General features: G+C 41.9%; 1 protein-coding gene across 3 annotated transcripts in view; it reads left to right on the top strand.

The window, feature by feature from the left end:
* The first annotated feature begins 9,533 nt into the window (after nucleotides 1-9,533).
* TMEM150C (transmembrane protein 150C) overlaps nucleotides 9,534-16,760 on the top strand; it is a 60,996-nt gene continuing 53,769 nt past the window's right edge. Inside the window, exon 1 of one of the 3 annotated variants that reach the window (XM_043973093.1) lies at nucleotides 9,534-9,815. The gene's annotated coding sequence lies outside the window, so the exon portion shown is untranslated. Of the gene's footprint in view, nucleotides 9,816-10,026; nucleotides 10,242-16,760 lie in introns of those variants that run through there. The other 2 variants (XM_043973094.1, XM_043973092.1) reach the window with 2 other exon arrangements.

The following is a 16,760-nucleotide window of genomic DNA, read 5'->3' as shown; positions in this document are numbered from 1 at the left end:
CAGAGTTCCAAGTATAGTGAATCCGTTTATTAATCAGGCTAGCAAATAATCAATAAATCAAGGTCAGTGGGCTCCTTTGGTGGCCAAAGACCCCACACAAGAGCCCCAGGCCACCTTAAATCTGGGTCTTTCTTCTGACAAGAGAAAGGCAACCCTGATTGGTGGACATTTAAGGAGGATGTGGGTTTAGAGCTCTCAGCTCCACATAATTACTTCATTGTTGGGGGGGGAGAGGGAGGGACAGTCAGCTGAGAAGTGAAGCCTGGTTATGACAGCCTCAATCAGTCTTGGCCAAGAAAACCACCCCACTCTGGATCTCTTTGGCTTAGTTTCTGTTTTACAGCCTTGTTTGCCCAACTTTGATTAGAAATCAAGGACTTGGGGGGCAGCTAGGTGGTGCAGTGAGTAAAGCACTGGCCCTGGATTCAGGAGGACCTGAGTTCAAATTTTGCCTCAGACACTTGACACTAGCTGTGTGACTCTGGGCAAGTCACTTAACCCTCATTGCCCCACCAAAAAAAAACCAAACAACCCCCAAAAACCAAACAAACAAACAAACAAAAAAGAAATCAAGGACTCAAGAGTCACTTAGTAGTGTGGACTAGCTCAGGTTGGCATCTGTTTATAGGATACTGCCCATTGCTGGTCCCTGTCCAGGCATATACCTCAAGGGCTAGGAGTTATTTCATTCCTCAGCTACAATGGGAGAGATTTCTTGAGCTAAGAGATGGAGGTTTTAACTGAAAAAGAAATGATACGGATCAGCATTAATAATCAAATGATACAACATTAAAATTCATTTTCCTCAACTTCAAAACCATACCAACACTTTAGGTACCTTCATCTCTCCAGCCCATTTTTCAGCTGTTTTGTCTGTTGTTTTCCCTCATTAGGATGTAATGGAGGGAGGGGGGCAGCTAAGTGACGCAGTGGATAAAGAACTGGCCCTGGATTCAGGGGAACCTGACTTCAAATCTGGCCTCAGACACTTGACACTTCCTAGCTGTGTGACCCTGGGCAAGTCACTTAACCCTCATTGTCTCACAAAAAAACAAAAACAGGGACAAGAAACCCCAAAACAGGATGTAATGGGTAGGGTCTGCCTTTGTGTTGTTTTTATCTATATTCCCAGCTTAACACACTGCCTAGCCCATAGTAAATGTTTGTTTCCTTCCTTCCTTCCTTCCTTCCTTCCTTCCTTCCTAAAGGGACAACCCTCCCTGCATTCATATGAGTGAGAAGGGTGAATTTCTATGGGTATCCAAGTCAGGGAGGAGCCACGGGCTCTCTCTTACCCAGAGCCACCATGAAGCTATGAGTCCATGGCAGGGTCCTTCTGTGGGGTTAATTCTCTCTTTTTCTGGGGCAGCTAGGTGGTGCAGTGGATAGAGCACTGGCCCTGGAGTCAGGAGGACCTGAGTTCAAATCTAGTCTCAGACACTTACTAGCTGTGTGACCCTCAACAAGTTACTTAACCCCAATTGCCTCAAAAAAAAAAAAAAGATTGAATTCTCTCTTTTTCTTAGATGGAATATGGAACACAGTTATGAACTTGTGAGCTTTGAAAGGTCAGATGAGTGACCCTCCATGGGTCCAAGAACTGGAATGTATATCAGAGTTTGCTAGCATCCCCAAGAAGCAACCTGCTTGACCTAGCCCATCAATTAGGTTAAAGCTGACACCTCCTGTACAAGGTAGGGACTATCCAGACGTTATGCTGCCTGCTGAAGTGAATTTGGAGGAATGAAGGCTTTGTGTTGATTTCCCAAGGGACCGAGGTGGTGATGGGGAGAATGCCCTTCTCATGCAGAGGTGATCTGTCTACACTTTCTTGATGTATCTTCTTCTCAAATTTTCCTCTATAAAAGTGAATTTATGTTAATTGGTCAAATGACAGTGGGGCACTCATCAACGATTTTATTTTTTGTTTGGGCAATCAGGGTTAAATGACTTGCCCAAGGTCACACAGCTAGTAAGTGTCAAGTGTCTGAGGCTGGATTTGAACTCAGGTACTCTTGACTCCAGGGCCGATGCTCTATCCACTGCGCCACCTAGCTGCCTCCATCAATGATTTTGAAAAGAAAACTGGTGATTGATATTGGGGAGAATACAAAATGGGGCTTGAGCTTGTAACATGGGGATGCCCCTCAGGGGTATCCCCAGAACTTGGGGGTTAGGGGGAGATATAGCCAGCTTTGCTCTGCAACCCTGACAAGTATGAGGAAGGATAAGGATCCATGAGCATAAGTGGGCTACATATATAGTAGAATAGAAAAAGAGTAATGCACATAAAACCATAGCCATTATGTTCAGCTTTGCTTTCTTTAAAGATATTTAATAAATTGAATGTGTAACTTTCAAAGCTGTCCTGCTTGTGATTCTTTCTGGCTGTCTTTCTGTTCTCTTCTGAGCACTTAAAAATATCAGTGACCTTCCTTTTTTCCATGTTATTTAAATTATTGGGGGACTAGACTGGGTTTTCTAAAATATTACTAAATTATATATTAATGGCTATTGCACCAGTTTGGCAGTAAGCATTTATTATTAATTAATATCATATATTAGTAAAGTATTGACTGTGTGTTTCCCTGACTTCCCCACTAGTCACAGGCTTACAGGCCTAAACAATTACATACCCAGCATATTGAGCCAAGAGGAGAGGGCTGGTGGAGAGTAAAAGAGAGTCCCGGGAAGAAGAGCGCCAAGAGGGAGACCCTGGTGTGCCCAGGGATTTTATCCTCTTTTTGGTAGAGGTGGGTCACCATACATTGATCTAAGCTAATTGGTTAGCATCATTCAGCTCCATTGATTGACATGACTTGGGGGGTAGTCTAGAAATCAATTTCCAACATCTAGGTAGGCTTCTTCCCCTAGCTAATCAGAAGAATCAATCTGCATTCCTTTTGTTAAGCTAAAGGCTCATCCCAGGCTGGTTTCTGGTAAGGGGGAGAGAGCAGCGAAAACTAATGTCTGGGTTTCTCCCAGAAATCCATTATTAATAATTATTTTCTCTCTATACATGACCAACAAAGTCCAGCAGCAAGAGATAGAAAGAGAAATTCCATTTAAAGTAACGGTAGATAATATAAAATACTTGGGAGTCTACTTGCCAAGACAAACCCAGGAACTCTATGAACACAACTACCAAACACTCTTCACACAAATCAAATCAGATTTAAATAATTGGAAAGATATCAATTGCTCATGGATAGGCAGAGCTAATATAGTAAAAATGACAATACTGCCTAATACTTATTCAGTGCCATACCAATCAGACTACCTAAAAATTATTTTATAGATCTAGAAAAAATAATAACAAAATTCATCTGGAAAAACAAAAAATCAAGAATATCCAGGGAAATAATGAAAAAAAATTCACAGGAAGGTGGGTTAGCGGTACCAAACCTGGAGCTCTACTATAAAGTGGCAGTCATCAAAACTATCTGGTACTGGCTAAAAAATAGAGTGGTAGATCAATGGAATAGGCTAGGCTCAGGAAATGCAGTAGTAAATGACACTAGTAATGTAGTGTTTGATAAACCCAAAGACTCCAGCTTCTGGGATAGGAACTCAGTATTTGACAAAAACTGCTGGGAAAACTGGAAGATAGTATGGCAGAAATTAGGCATAGACCAACATCTTACACCTTATACTAAAATAAGGTCAAAATGGATACATGATTTAGACATAAGAGGTGATACCATAGGTAAATTAGGAGAGAAAGGAACAGTCTACCTATCAGATCTTTGGAAAGGAAAACAGTTTTTGACCAAACAAGAGATAGAGTATATTATAAAATGCAAAATGGATGATTTTGATTACATTAAATTAAAAAATTTTTGTACAAACAGAAGCAATGCATCCAAAATTAGAAGGGAAGCAGAAAGCTGGGAAACAATTCTTGAGGCCAGTACTTCTGATAAAGGCCTCATCTCTAAAATATATAGGGAACTAAATCAAATTTATAAGAACCTAAGTCATTCCCCAACTGAGAAATGGTCAAAGGATATGAACAGGCAGTTTTCTGATGAAGAAACCAAAGCTATCTATTCCCATATGAAAAAATGCTCTAAATCTCTAATGATTAGAGAGATGCAAATTAAAACAACTTTGAGGTACCACCTGACACCTATTAGATTGGCTAAAATGACAAAAAAGGATAATAATAAATGTTGGAGAAGCTGTGGGAAAATTGGAACACTAATCCATTGTTGGTGGAGCTGTGAACTGATCCAACCATTCTGGAGAGCAATTTGGAATTATGCCCAAAAGGCAATAAAGCTGTGCATACCCTTTGACCCAGCAATACCACTTTTGGGTCTTTTTCCCAAAGAGATCATGGAAGGGGGAAAGGGACCCACATGTACAAAAATATTTATAACTGCTCTTTACGTGGTGGCAAAGAATTGGAAGTTGAGGGGGTGCCCATCAATTGGGGAATGGCTGGACAAGTTGTGGTATATGAATACAATGGAATACTATTGTGCTGTAAGAAACGATGAGCAGGAGGAGTTCAGAGAAACCTGGAGGGTCCTGCGTGGGCTGATGATGAGTGAGATGAGCAGAGCTAGAAGAACATTGTACACAGTAACATCAACATTGAGTGTTGATCTGCTGTGATGGACTATATTCTTCTCACCAATGCAATGGCACAGAAGAGTTCCAGGGAACTCGTGATGGAAGAGGATCTCCAAATCCAGGAAAAAAAAAAAAAAAAGAACTGCAGAGTATAGATGCTGAATGAACCATACTATTTCTTTTGTTTTTGATGCTGTTGTTTTTTTTCTATTTTGAGGTTTTTCATCATTGCTCTGATTTTTTTCTCTTATAACATGACTAATGCAGAAATAGGATTAATGTTATTATGTGTGTGTATATATATATAACCTATATCAGATTACCAGCTGTCTAAGGGAGGGGGGAGGGAGGGGAGGGAGGGAGAAAAATCTGAAATTGTAAAGCTTGTATAAACAAAAGTTGAGAACTATCTTTACATGTAACGGAAAAAAATAAAATACTTTAATAATTTTTAAAAAATTAAAAAATTAAATTAAATTTTAAAAAATAATTATTTTCTCACCCTTCCTTCTTTCTCTTCCTCTCTTCCTTCCTTCTGCTACCTTATTACTACCCTTCTTTTTCCTTCCTCTCATAGGGAAAAAAATCTATAAAACCCTTATATAATATGTGCATAGTCAAGCAAAATAAATGCCTGCATTGGCCATGTGTAAAAAATGTCTTTTTCTGTACCTTGAGTCCTTTGCCTCTCTATCAGGAAGCAAGCAGCATTCTTCATCACAAAACCTATGAAATTGCATTTTGGTCACACAATCAAATCCTGCAAAGTTGTTTTTCTTTAAAATATTGTTATTATACAAATTGTTCTCTAGGTTCTGCACAGATCTTTCCAGGTTTCTCTTTCATTTTTTCTTCCTAGGCAAAAAGAAAAAATAACCTTTTGTTATTTCTTACTGTGCAATAATATTACATTATATTCTTAGACCATGGTGTGTTTAGCCATTCCTCAGTTAATAGACACTTCTTAGTTTTTAAGTGTTTTGTTACTCCAATAATAGTTTTTGTACATATGGGTCCTCTTTCTCTTTTTAAAAATGTTATTGATCTCCTTTATCTTTATATCACCTAAATTTCTCCCTGTATTCCTCTCTCCTCCCCCCGGGGAGTCATCCTTTTAAACAAACAATTATTTTAAAAAGAAAAGTGGGAAGAAATGGGGGAGAGTGAATCAGCAAAACTAATCAATACATCAAAAATATCTGACAATACATATAATATCCCAGATTCATGGACAGTATCCCACCCCACTCCCAAAGGCCTCTACAAAGGAGTAAGGGAGGTATCTTCTTATAGCCTTTCTTTAGGGCCAAGCTTGTTATTTTCATTTTGCTACATTCAATTTTGATTGTTTTGTGGTAGGTGTTCTTTTAATTTACATTCTGATAATCACATAATTTGTTTTATTGACTCATCTTACTTCACTTAGCATTGGTTTATATAAATCTTTCCATGCTTTTCTGTATTCATCATATTCATTATACCTTACAGCACAGTAATATTCCATTCCATTTACATAACAATTTGTTTAGCCACATCCCAATTGATGGGCACCCCTTTCATTTCCAGTTCTTTGCCAGTGTTGTTAATATTTTTGGGGGGTGAGGCAATTGAGGTTAAGTGACTTGCCCAGGATCACACAGCTAGTAAGTGTTAAGTGTCTGTGGCTGGATTTGAATTCAGGTCCTCCTGAATCCAGGGTCGGCGCTCTATCCACTGCGCCACCTAGCTGCCCCAAATATTTTTTTAAATATAGGTCCTTCCCCTCTTTCTTTGATCCTTTGGGATGCAGGCCTGGTAATGGTAACATTGAGTCAAAGGGTATTCACATTTGAGTGACTGTAGCCAAAGTTCAAATCCGGCCTCAGACACTTGACCCTTACTAGCTGTGTGACCCTGGGCAAGTCACTTAACCCTCATTGCCCAACAAAACAAAACAAAACAAAACAAAACAACAAAAAAGAGAATTTCCTGTTCCTATCTTTTGACCATTTATCTATTGGGAAATGGCTCTTGTTCTTATATATTTTAATCATTTCTTTATATACTCTTAGATATGAAACCTTTATGAGAAAAACTTGGTGCAAAGATTTTCCCATCATTATTAAGAGAAGGACCCTTATTTATATTCATCTTTGTCATTCCCCCAGTATCTAGCGCAAGAACATTGCAATTAGTTTGTTTGTTTGTTTTTGGTGAGGCAATTGGAGTTAAGTGACCTGCCCAGGGTCACACAGCTAGTAAGTGTTAAGTGTCTGAGACCAGATTTGAACTCAGGTCCTCCTGACTCCAAGGCCAGTGCTCTCTCCACTGCACCACCTAGCTGCCCCAGAACATTGCAATTAGAAAAGACTGATTAAATGGTTTTTTTTTTAATGAATGAGTGAATAATAAGAAAGGAAGGGCATTTTCACTAATTATTGCAGTTTTTCTTTTTTTCTTCCCAATTGGAAAGTGGGAAGAAGAGGAGGAGTTACAGGGACAGAAAATAGATGTTAATTTTAAAATAAAATAATTTAAAGGAGAGAAAAAAATCAAAATAAAAAAGAATGGCATTCACCATGGCATACTCATTAAGGTCAGAGTTATGTTTTCACTGGTCCAAGAGGATAAGAGGGTATTATTAGTAACAGGAGCAGCCAGGACTGTAAGCCTACCCACAAAAATAGCTCATCCCTCTTCAGAAGGTCTCCTTTTAGTAAGCAGCATTCTACCTTATGAGACACTAGCATGAAGAGAACTAAAAGCCCTAAGGAAAAGGTTCTGTGGAGATTTTAGCCAATGTGGACTTTGAGAATGAGCTCGATGTCTTCTGGGGCTAGGTGTTAAAGACAGGCTGGGTCTGAGAGTGGACAGAGAGAAAGGCTAGAGATTGGGCAAAGAACACAAAGAACACAAACTTGAGACAGTTCAGGAATACCGTAGGCCAATTCCAGGCTGGAATGGGGGTATAATCAGAATAATTAGGTTGAGTGTAGGCAGTGAATAGACAACTCTGAAGGCAAAAGTCAGAAATTAGTATAATATTTATTTAGGAGAAGCAAATTCATATGGTAGTAAAATAATATCTGTAATACATTATATGTAATATATAAAAATATAGTAAAATTATATGTGTGTATGTATATATATGATGTAATATAATAATGGTTTCTGGGTATGGACCTTAAATTTAAATGAGCACAATGTTTAGGAATTAAGTAAGAGTTGGGAAGTCTGAAAGAAAAGATGACATCAGTCCAGGTCCAAGCGACTACTGGACAAGGGACTTCAATTCATCCTATTTTGTTTACTTAGCAGATATTGTCTAAATTCCTTGTGGACAGGGACTGTCTCATTTTTGGTCCTGGCATACCCAGAACCTGGCTTGTTGGTAAATTGTTGGAATGCTAGACTTGTAGGCAAGAAGAAATGGATTCAAATCCTGATTCCCCAAATTATACTTCTGATTTTTACTAAACTTCCCTTGCATTTATTTTTATTTATTTTATTTTATTTTATTTGCGGGGCAATTGGGGTTAAGTGACTTGCCTAGGGTCACACAGCTAGTAAGTGTCAAGTGTCTGAGGTTGGATTTGAACTCAGGTACTCCTGACTCCAGGGCCGGTGCTCTATTCACTGATCCATCTAGCTGCCCCTGCATTTATTTTTAATAGTATTTTATTTTATTTTTTCCAATTACATGTAAGGATAGTTTTCAACATTCATTTTTGTAAGATTTTTAATTCCAAATTTTTCTTCCTCCCTCCTCCTGAAGTCAGCAAGCAATCTGATACAAGTTATACATTACAATTATGTTATATTTCCATGTTAGTCATGTTTTGAAAGAATTTAAAAAACACACAAGAAAGAAGAAAAAACCCCAAAACAACAAAAGTGAAAATAGTATGCTTCAATCTGCATTCAGACTCCATAGTTGCATTTTTATTTATTTATTTACTTATTTACTTACTTACTTATTTTGCTGGGCAATGAAGGTTAAGTGACTTGCCCCTGGTGACACAGCTAGTAAGTGTCAAGTGTTTGAGGCCATATTTGAACTCAGATTCTCCTGAATCCAGGGCCAGTGCTCTATCCACTGCGCCATCTAGCTGCCCCCATTGAATTTATTTTTAATATATTACTTCATTTCCAGGTGCCACTACACATCTCTAGATGATCTCTGTGGACTGCCCAGCACAGGCTCCTTTCACTCTGGTCAGGGGAGTCAAATAAACAAATATTTATTAAATACCTACTATGTGCTAGACAGGGCAGCTAGATGGCTCAGTGGATAGAGTGCTGGTATTGTAATCAGGAAGACCTGAGTTCAAATCCAACTTCAGGCACTTACTAGCTGTGTAACCTTGGCTGAGTCACTTAACCTCTGATTGCCTTAATCCACTGGAGGAGAGAGCACTGGTCCTGGAGCTGGGAGGACCTGAGTTCAAATCTCAGCTTAGACACTTCCTAGCTGTGTGACCCTGGCCAAGTCACTTAACCCCAATTGCCTTAAACATCCCGGGCAATCTCTGGTGGTCCTGATGTATATCCTGTCACTGGACCCAGATGGCTCTGGAGAAGAGAGTGAGATTGGTGACCTTGCACAGCCCTCCCTCACTTAGATCCAACTCACTGCAAGTCATGACATCACCTCCCAATGCCATAATCCTCTTCAAGAACGAAGGACAGGGGCAGCTAGGTGGCGCAGTGGTAGAGCACCGGCCCTGGATTCAGGAGGACCTGAGTTCAAATCCGACCTCAGACACTTAACACTAGCTGTGTGACCCTGGGCAAGTCACTTAACCCCAATTGCCCCTCGGGGAAAAAAAAAAAAAGAACGAAGGACAAACAACTTCAAACATGGCGTCATGTACTCTTCCAGGTGTGCATGCTGGAGAATGGAAGCTCTTTGAGAACAGGGACTGTTGGTATCCTTGGTATCCCCAAATCCTAGTTCTCTGTTCTGCACACACAGGACGTGCTTAAGGAGTTCAGATGGCTTGACTGATGTCGAAATCCCTTAAACCTCCGTGAAACCTCAAGCAACTCCCCCAAGACTTTATTTCTGAGTTATAGAAGGGATTGCAGAGGAAATCACAGATCGTGGCGGTGGGAGAGGGAACGGAGGAAAAACATTGCAAGGAGGATTTGGTTTGGTTTTTTAAATTCTAGCAACCCGTGAGAGTCTTCCATTGGAAGTCTAAGTCTGGGAGCCTTCCTCCAGTACCGGAGAAGCCCCGGCAGTAGCCCAGCTCACGGTAAGGAAGGTGGTGGTCCCTGCTGCTTCCCTTTACCTGTCCTTTCCCCTCTCCCTCCCTCCTTCTCTCTCTCCCCCCCTCCTCTCTCTCTCTCTCTCTTACACACACACACACACACACACACACACACACACACACACACACACATACACACACACACACATACACACACACACACAAGGAGGAGGAGGAGTTGGGAAGCCGCCCACCACGCAGAGTCCAGCTTGAACAAATCCCACCTCCTCTTCCTGAAGGCAGTGCCCTCCTCCCTCTCCTCCCTCTCCTCTCTCTCCTCCCTCTCCTCCCTCCGGGCTCGGCTCCCGGCTCTGCGGCGTTGCGGCTCTGACGGCTCCCGGCGCCTCCCACGGGTGAGCTGCAGCCCGGACATCAGTCGGTGGGGACCAGACCTCCTCCGCAGGTAGGCAGGTAGGCCAGGTAGGCGGGCGGGCAGGCGGGCGGGTGTGTAGCTGCGGGCTGCCGCTCCCATTCCGCCCTGCCCGCCCCCCACCTCAGCCCCAGTGGCAGCGCCCGCTCGCCAGCTGCCCGGAGCAGCAAGAGTCGGAGGGCGGCCGGAGGCTTCCACGCCTTTGCTCTGCCAGTGCCGTGCCCTCCATGACAGCCACCGGCTTCTGGGCTGGCATGGGAGAAGGGAGGCGGTGGGGCGCTGCTGCTGCCGCAGTGGGGCCGGGGCCGGGGCTGCCACGCTCTCGGGGCTCCTGCGACCTCCCCCCACCCCACCCCTCACCTTAAACCCTGCAAGCGCTGGAGGGTGGGGTGTATCGGAGAGAAATGTACCGAGCCCAGAAAGCTTGCGAGGTTCGCTCCCCGAGATCCCACTAGGATGGGTTGGGGCACGCCGGCCCGTTAGTGACCCCAAGCTGCTGTGGCTACCACCCGCCGCCGGCAGCCCTCCCCAAAGCTCCCCGGCCGCCGCCCCCCTCCTGCTGCATTGCTGCTGCTGGGGGAGTCCCTTCCGTCCCTCTCACCCCAGCTCCCCACCCCGCCCGCTGGCCAGCCCTCGGACCCGCTCTCCTGAGACAGGTGTCTCGGCCCCTCTCGTTCTCCCGAGCTGTTTTACGCCTCTGCTCAGCGGCCACCCCAACTAACCGAGGCCTCCCTCGCTTCCCGGTCTCATCACGCCCCACCTTTCTTTGCTGCTGAGCAGCCCGGCCGCCAAGTTGCCTCTGGAAGCCTGTAAGCTGGGCCCTCGGCTCTCCACTCCCCCGGATTTGTTTTCTTTTTCGCAGCACTGAAAAGAAACATGCTGTTGTTCTGTTTCTCAGGCAGGGGTTCAGGGATTTGATCGTCCCCTGTCATAATTCCTACGTGGGGAGGCTTGGGTATTATGTACAAGGGTCTATCTTTACTCAAAGGGAAATGATCAAGCAAGAGAAGGAGGATTGAAGTGGGTTTGTAGAATCACCTCCCCTTTCTCTCCAGGAGGTAGCTCTCCCCCTCGCCCCACGTACCTAACACAGCTCTCCAAAATGCTTCAATGCAGTACCATGCTTTCAGTTATTTTATCGTCCAGGCTTCTGCCAGACCACCCCTCAGCAACCGAGTGTGGCAGAACAAAAGAATGGAAGGATACAGGGTCTGCAACTCAACTCCTAAACTCGCAGGGAAAGCTAATGCATTGTTAGATATTCCAGAAGGAGCATAGAATTTTTGAATATTAGTATTGTCTCAGAGGCGATACTGGGTTCTGTTTTACTTCCTGGCATGATCCCCTTAAAGACAGATCTCCAATAATGGAAGGTTGTAACTCACTCGGGTCAGTAATGGATGAAGTGAATCCTCCAAAGTGTTGAATAAGCTTACCTAGGTCAAGTCTTTTCCCAAGGAGTTTTGACACCTGCCAATCAATGAACCTTCCAATTAGTTGCGGTAGATCATGAATCACCCCGATTTTTTTAAGCACAATCTTTCCAAGATCAACTATAGTTAACAGTTCTTAATGAGGTTGGAATTTATTTATCCAGAATTTCCAGTGGTGTATTCTTACTAGAGAATAGAGAACCGAACTAGAAAAACATCTGAGTTCAGCACTCACCTCAGACACTTAAGTCATTGGCATGTGGCTCTGAACAAATCACTTAATCCCTCTCTATTTACCTAAGACTACGAGTTTCAGAGAAGACGTCTACCTGCATTGGTAGAGGGAGTTCCCTACAGTAATTCCATCACAGGTTCAGGCCCCATCTTATTCTTAAATTTTAAAATTCTTCAACAGGCATATAGAAAGTTTTCATAGCTTAGAGCTTAAAATTGACATGGTGCCACTGACTTGACATAGATAGCTTTTAATATGTGTTTGCTAAACCATAATTAGAGGGGAGGTATAGGTTTATTATTATTATTATCATTATTATTGTTATTATTATTTTTATTATAACAATCCTGATTGAATAAAGAAAGCTTTTCACTTTCTCCAAATAGGTTTGGCTTCTTCTGATCTTTGTGAAAGATCTTGGTACTTTTTATCTTAGGTTGTTTTGCTTAATATTCTAACTTTCCTCTAGTCTCTACTCTGGCCAGTTCTGTGAGGTAATTACAACTTTCAGTCTGTCCTCTGTTTTTGTTTTGGGGTTTTTTTTAAAAAAACACGGACATAGTCATTTTGTCATTATTTCCTTAGACCCTGTGTTTCTGCAAAATGCCACATGATTTATAGAGATGCGTCATCCATACTTAATGCATTGTTGGTTATTTCTGCCCACCTGTTGTCAATAAGGCATGTGCTGTGAGTTGTTTCTCCAGAAGTGGCTGATTAGTGCAAATTCATTCCTTTTCCCCTGTTCAGTGTATATGCAGACACACACATGCACACATAGACACACACTTGGGATTTTTCTTCCCTATAAAACATAGAATCTTTATGTTTTAATTAGTTGTTCTTTCACATTACTTTTATGGTAAATGAACAATTATTGGGATTCTCTATCTCCAAGTACCTCCCAGAGACTTTTGAATTGTCAAAGAGGACCCAGGTAATGGATGTACTTTAACCCAAGGGAGTTATTTTCTAATGGTAGAAATTCCAGATAGACCCATGCAAGAGGGAGTTTTAAATAGTGGGGTCTTTCATTCTCATCCTACACTTCACTTCACATAGGATTCTGTAAGGACAGCTCTTGGGGAGGAGGGGGGAGATGATGCTCAGTTTATTTTACCAAAAAAAAAAAGGTGGTCAGGCCAAATTTCAAAGGTTGCCTTTTCTTCTCTGCATGTTCTCACTCTTGGTCCTCTTTATCCTCATGATAGATTTAAGAATTGGAGGCAATCCTGGAGTAAGAAAGAAAGCAAATGTTGGTGTTTGATGGGAAACATGGTTCCAAATTGACCCCATAACCTAGTTATCATGGTATTCATTTTTTTTTTTTGCAGGGCAATGAGGGTTAAGTGACTTGCCCAGGGTCACACAGCTAGTAAGTGTTAAGTGTCTGAGGTCAGATTTGAACTCAGGTCCTCCTGAATCCAAGGCCAGTGCTTTATCCACTGCGCCACCTAGCTGCCCCCCATGGTACTCATTTTTACTTCAAAGGAGGAACTTGGTGTTGGTGAAGTTCAACTCTACTCTTGACATAGTTAAGTGCCCTCTCTTTTAATCCCAAGTGTGTGCATATGTGTAACTCAACCAGTGAGGAGAATTGTTGCGATGCTTGTGCACTTTGGAGAAAATTCCCTCCTTGGTCCAGTGAAGTCAACAAGCCATTAATAAGCACCTATGTTTCAGGCACTGAGGGCGCATTTGCATCCCCAGTGCTAAATGCTGGAGAAGGAAGGAAGGAAGGAAGGAAGGAAGGAAGGAAGGAAGGAAGGAAGGAAGGAAGGAAGGAAGGAAGGAAGGAAGGAAGGAAGGAAGGAAGGAAGGAAGGAAGGAAGGAAGGAAGGAAGGAAGGAAGGAAGGGAGGGAGGGAGGGAGGGAGGGAGGAAAGAAGAGAGGAAGGGAGGAAGGAAGGAAGGAAGGAAGGAAGGAAGGAAGGAAGGAAGGAAGGAAGGAAGGAAGGAAGGAAGGAAGGAAGGAAGGAAGGAAGGAAGGAAGGAAGGAAAAAATAATTTCCAGTTTAATGGAAACTAACTTTAATGAGAGTTAACAATTGTGTGTGTATAACAATCCCTTCATCTCTAGACACTGAGTATGGTGGATAAAAAGTTAATAAGATCAAATGGGATACAATTTATAAAGTGCTTGGCATATAGTAGGTGCTTAATGAATTCTTGTTCCTTCCCTTCCCTTTCCCCAACAACTGATCTTGTTCAAAAGAGAAGATAGTTGAAGATGGGAAAGATGAGCTTTCACAAAGCATTAAATAGACTCCTGTGTTACACAAACACTTAAAGAAATGAATTATTAACAAAATTAATCATAGGCATGAGAAAAAGGATAGATGTATAGCATGAATTTGTGGAAATCTTGGGTGTTGCATGTTTAGACAGAGGTCTCTCCAAAATATTATCCTCTCCAGTTTGAAAGCTTGGGTGGTTCAATCACACATCAGCCAACAAACCAAGAAGCAAGGACACAAAGCCCTACAGTAATCTGGGTCTCTCTCAGAGGTACCAGCAAGAGCTCGACTGATGTGGTGTCCAATGACAATTGCTTCATATTTGGGAATGTCTGGGTTACTGTGTTGTCAGCCATGTGGTTTCCTTTGACACAGGACATAGTGTGATCCCTTATAGGCAAAAAGTCAGCAAATACAGGTGGTCTTTTTTTTCCTTTTAAGAAAATTTTTGTGTAGGCCAAAATAATAGATGGATGTCTCTCTTTCCGGATAGCCTGTGGACTCAGATGAGAATCTCATAAGGCAAACTAGAACCACATCTCCAAGACTTCCCATTCTGGGAAACAGTGTTCTCTTCCCAATATCACACATTAGTTTGTTTGTAGTGGGATAAAATAATGGAATGTGGCAGATGCCCAGGGGTCCCACCTGAATGATCTAGTACTGTTTGGGAAACTGGCTAGGTACCTACCTGGGAGGATTGGATGTGAGCCACACCTGGCCTGCCCTGAGTGACGTATGCTGCTGATGTCAGCAGGAGAACCATTCTCCCACATCCAGCTTGAAGGACCTCCCTTTTGGGAGAGGGACAGTAAAAGTAGAAAAGGGGAGCTCATCTTTTCTGTCAGTGAGCTTCTGGCTGCACAGCTGTTTCTTATCGAAACTACAGATCCCAGGTGGTGAGTTAATAAAAATGGGTCCAGCTCTTTGAATTAGCTGAGCTGGAAGCAAGTTTGAGGATTGTGTCAGTCTTTGCTAGAGTCATGGAGCTTATCCATTTTTCTCTTTCCCTATTCCCTTGTCATTGGCTTAATTAATTTCACCTTTGCTGTATATTTTATTCCCATTAATAAAACCTGATTTTTTTGTGGAAAAGAGGATGTTAATCTCCTTTATTATTGGCTTGGGAGAAATAACTAAAAAAGGCAGTTTGGAAGGGAGGAAACTTTGTACCTAGAGGTCCCTCACTATTTTCTGAACCACAATATTATGGCAAGCCACCCAATTAACTCTCCCCATATTAAATTTGGCCCCTATAGTAGACCTTCCTCTAAATAGTAACCTTGGTCCATTGGTGAGAAATCCATTCTTTTTTTTTTTTTAATTGAGGCAATTGGGGTTAAGTGATTTGCCCAGGGTCACACAGCTAGTAAGTGTTAAGTGTCTGAGGTCGGATTTGAACTCAGGTCCTCCTGACTCCAGGGCCAGTGCTCTATCCACTGTGCCACCTAGCTGCCCCAAGAAATCCATTCTTAATAGCACTTTTTTTTTTTTAGTGAGGCAATTGGGGTTAAGTGACTTGCCCAGGGTCACACAGCTAGTAAGTGTTAAGTGTCTGAGGTCGGATTTGAACTCAGGTACTCCTGACTCCAGGGCCGGTGCTCTATCCACTGCGCCATCTAGCTGCCCCGAGAAATCCATTCTTATGTCCATCTCCTGGATTCTCTACTTTCGGGTCAATGCTGTAAAAGGTATCCTATTTCTTTAAATTAAATTTTTAAGATCCAGTCATTCTGGAGAGCAAATTGGAACTATGCCCAAAGTACTATAGAACTGCGCATACGCTTTGATCCAGCAGTACCACTGCTGGGTTTATATCCCAAAGACATCTCCCAAAAGAGAAAAAGATCTATTTGTACAAAAATATTTATAGCGCCTCTTTTTGTAGTGGCTGAGAATTGGAAATCAAAGGAATGCCCATCAATTGGTGAATAGCTAAACAAGCTGGGGTATATGATAGTAATGAAATATTACTGTGGCTTAAGAAGTGACAAGCAGGAAGACTTCAGAAAGGCCTGGAAAGACTTGTATGAACTGAGGTATAATGAAGTAAGCAGAACCAAGAGAACATTGTGCACAGTGACAGCAATATTGTTTCATGAAGAACTGTGAATGACTTAACTATTCTCAGCAATACAATGATCTAAGACAATCCCAAAGGATTAATGATGAAGCATACTATCCACTTCCAAAGAAAGAACTGATGTTGATGGAACATAGACTGAAGCATGCTATTTTTTTTTTACTTTCTTTCATTTTTTTTCTTTTATTCAAGTTTTCTTCTACAAAATGACTAACATGGTAATGTTTTACATAATTGCACATGTGTAACCTATATCCAATTGCTTACTGCCTCAAGGAAGGGAGAAGGGAGGGAAAGAGGGATAAAATTTGGAACTTAAAACTTTAAATAAAAATGTTTATTGTTTTTAAAATAAATTGAATTAATTTTTTTTAATCAGCAAAAATTCGAATGTAACTCCCTCCCACCCACCAATCCCCAATTGAGAATGCAAGAAAAACAAAATCCCTGTTACAAGCATACATAGTCAAGCAAAACAAATTTCTGCACTGGAGATACACACATACACATCTGTATATGTATATATGTGTGTATGTAAAACTCCCTGAACTTCGAGTGCTTCACCTCTTTATC

The sequence above is a fragment of the Dromiciops gliroides genome, chromosome 6, assembly GCF_019393635.1.
Source record: "Dromiciops gliroides isolate mDroGli1 chromosome 6, mDroGli1.pri, whole genome shotgun sequence".
NCBI classification, from domain to species: Eukaryota; Metazoa; Chordata; class Mammalia; order Microbiotheria; family Microbiotheriidae; genus Dromiciops; species Dromiciops gliroides.
Note: the sequence above shows the minus strand (reverse complement) of the source record. Positions and strands in the feature narration are given on the sequence as shown.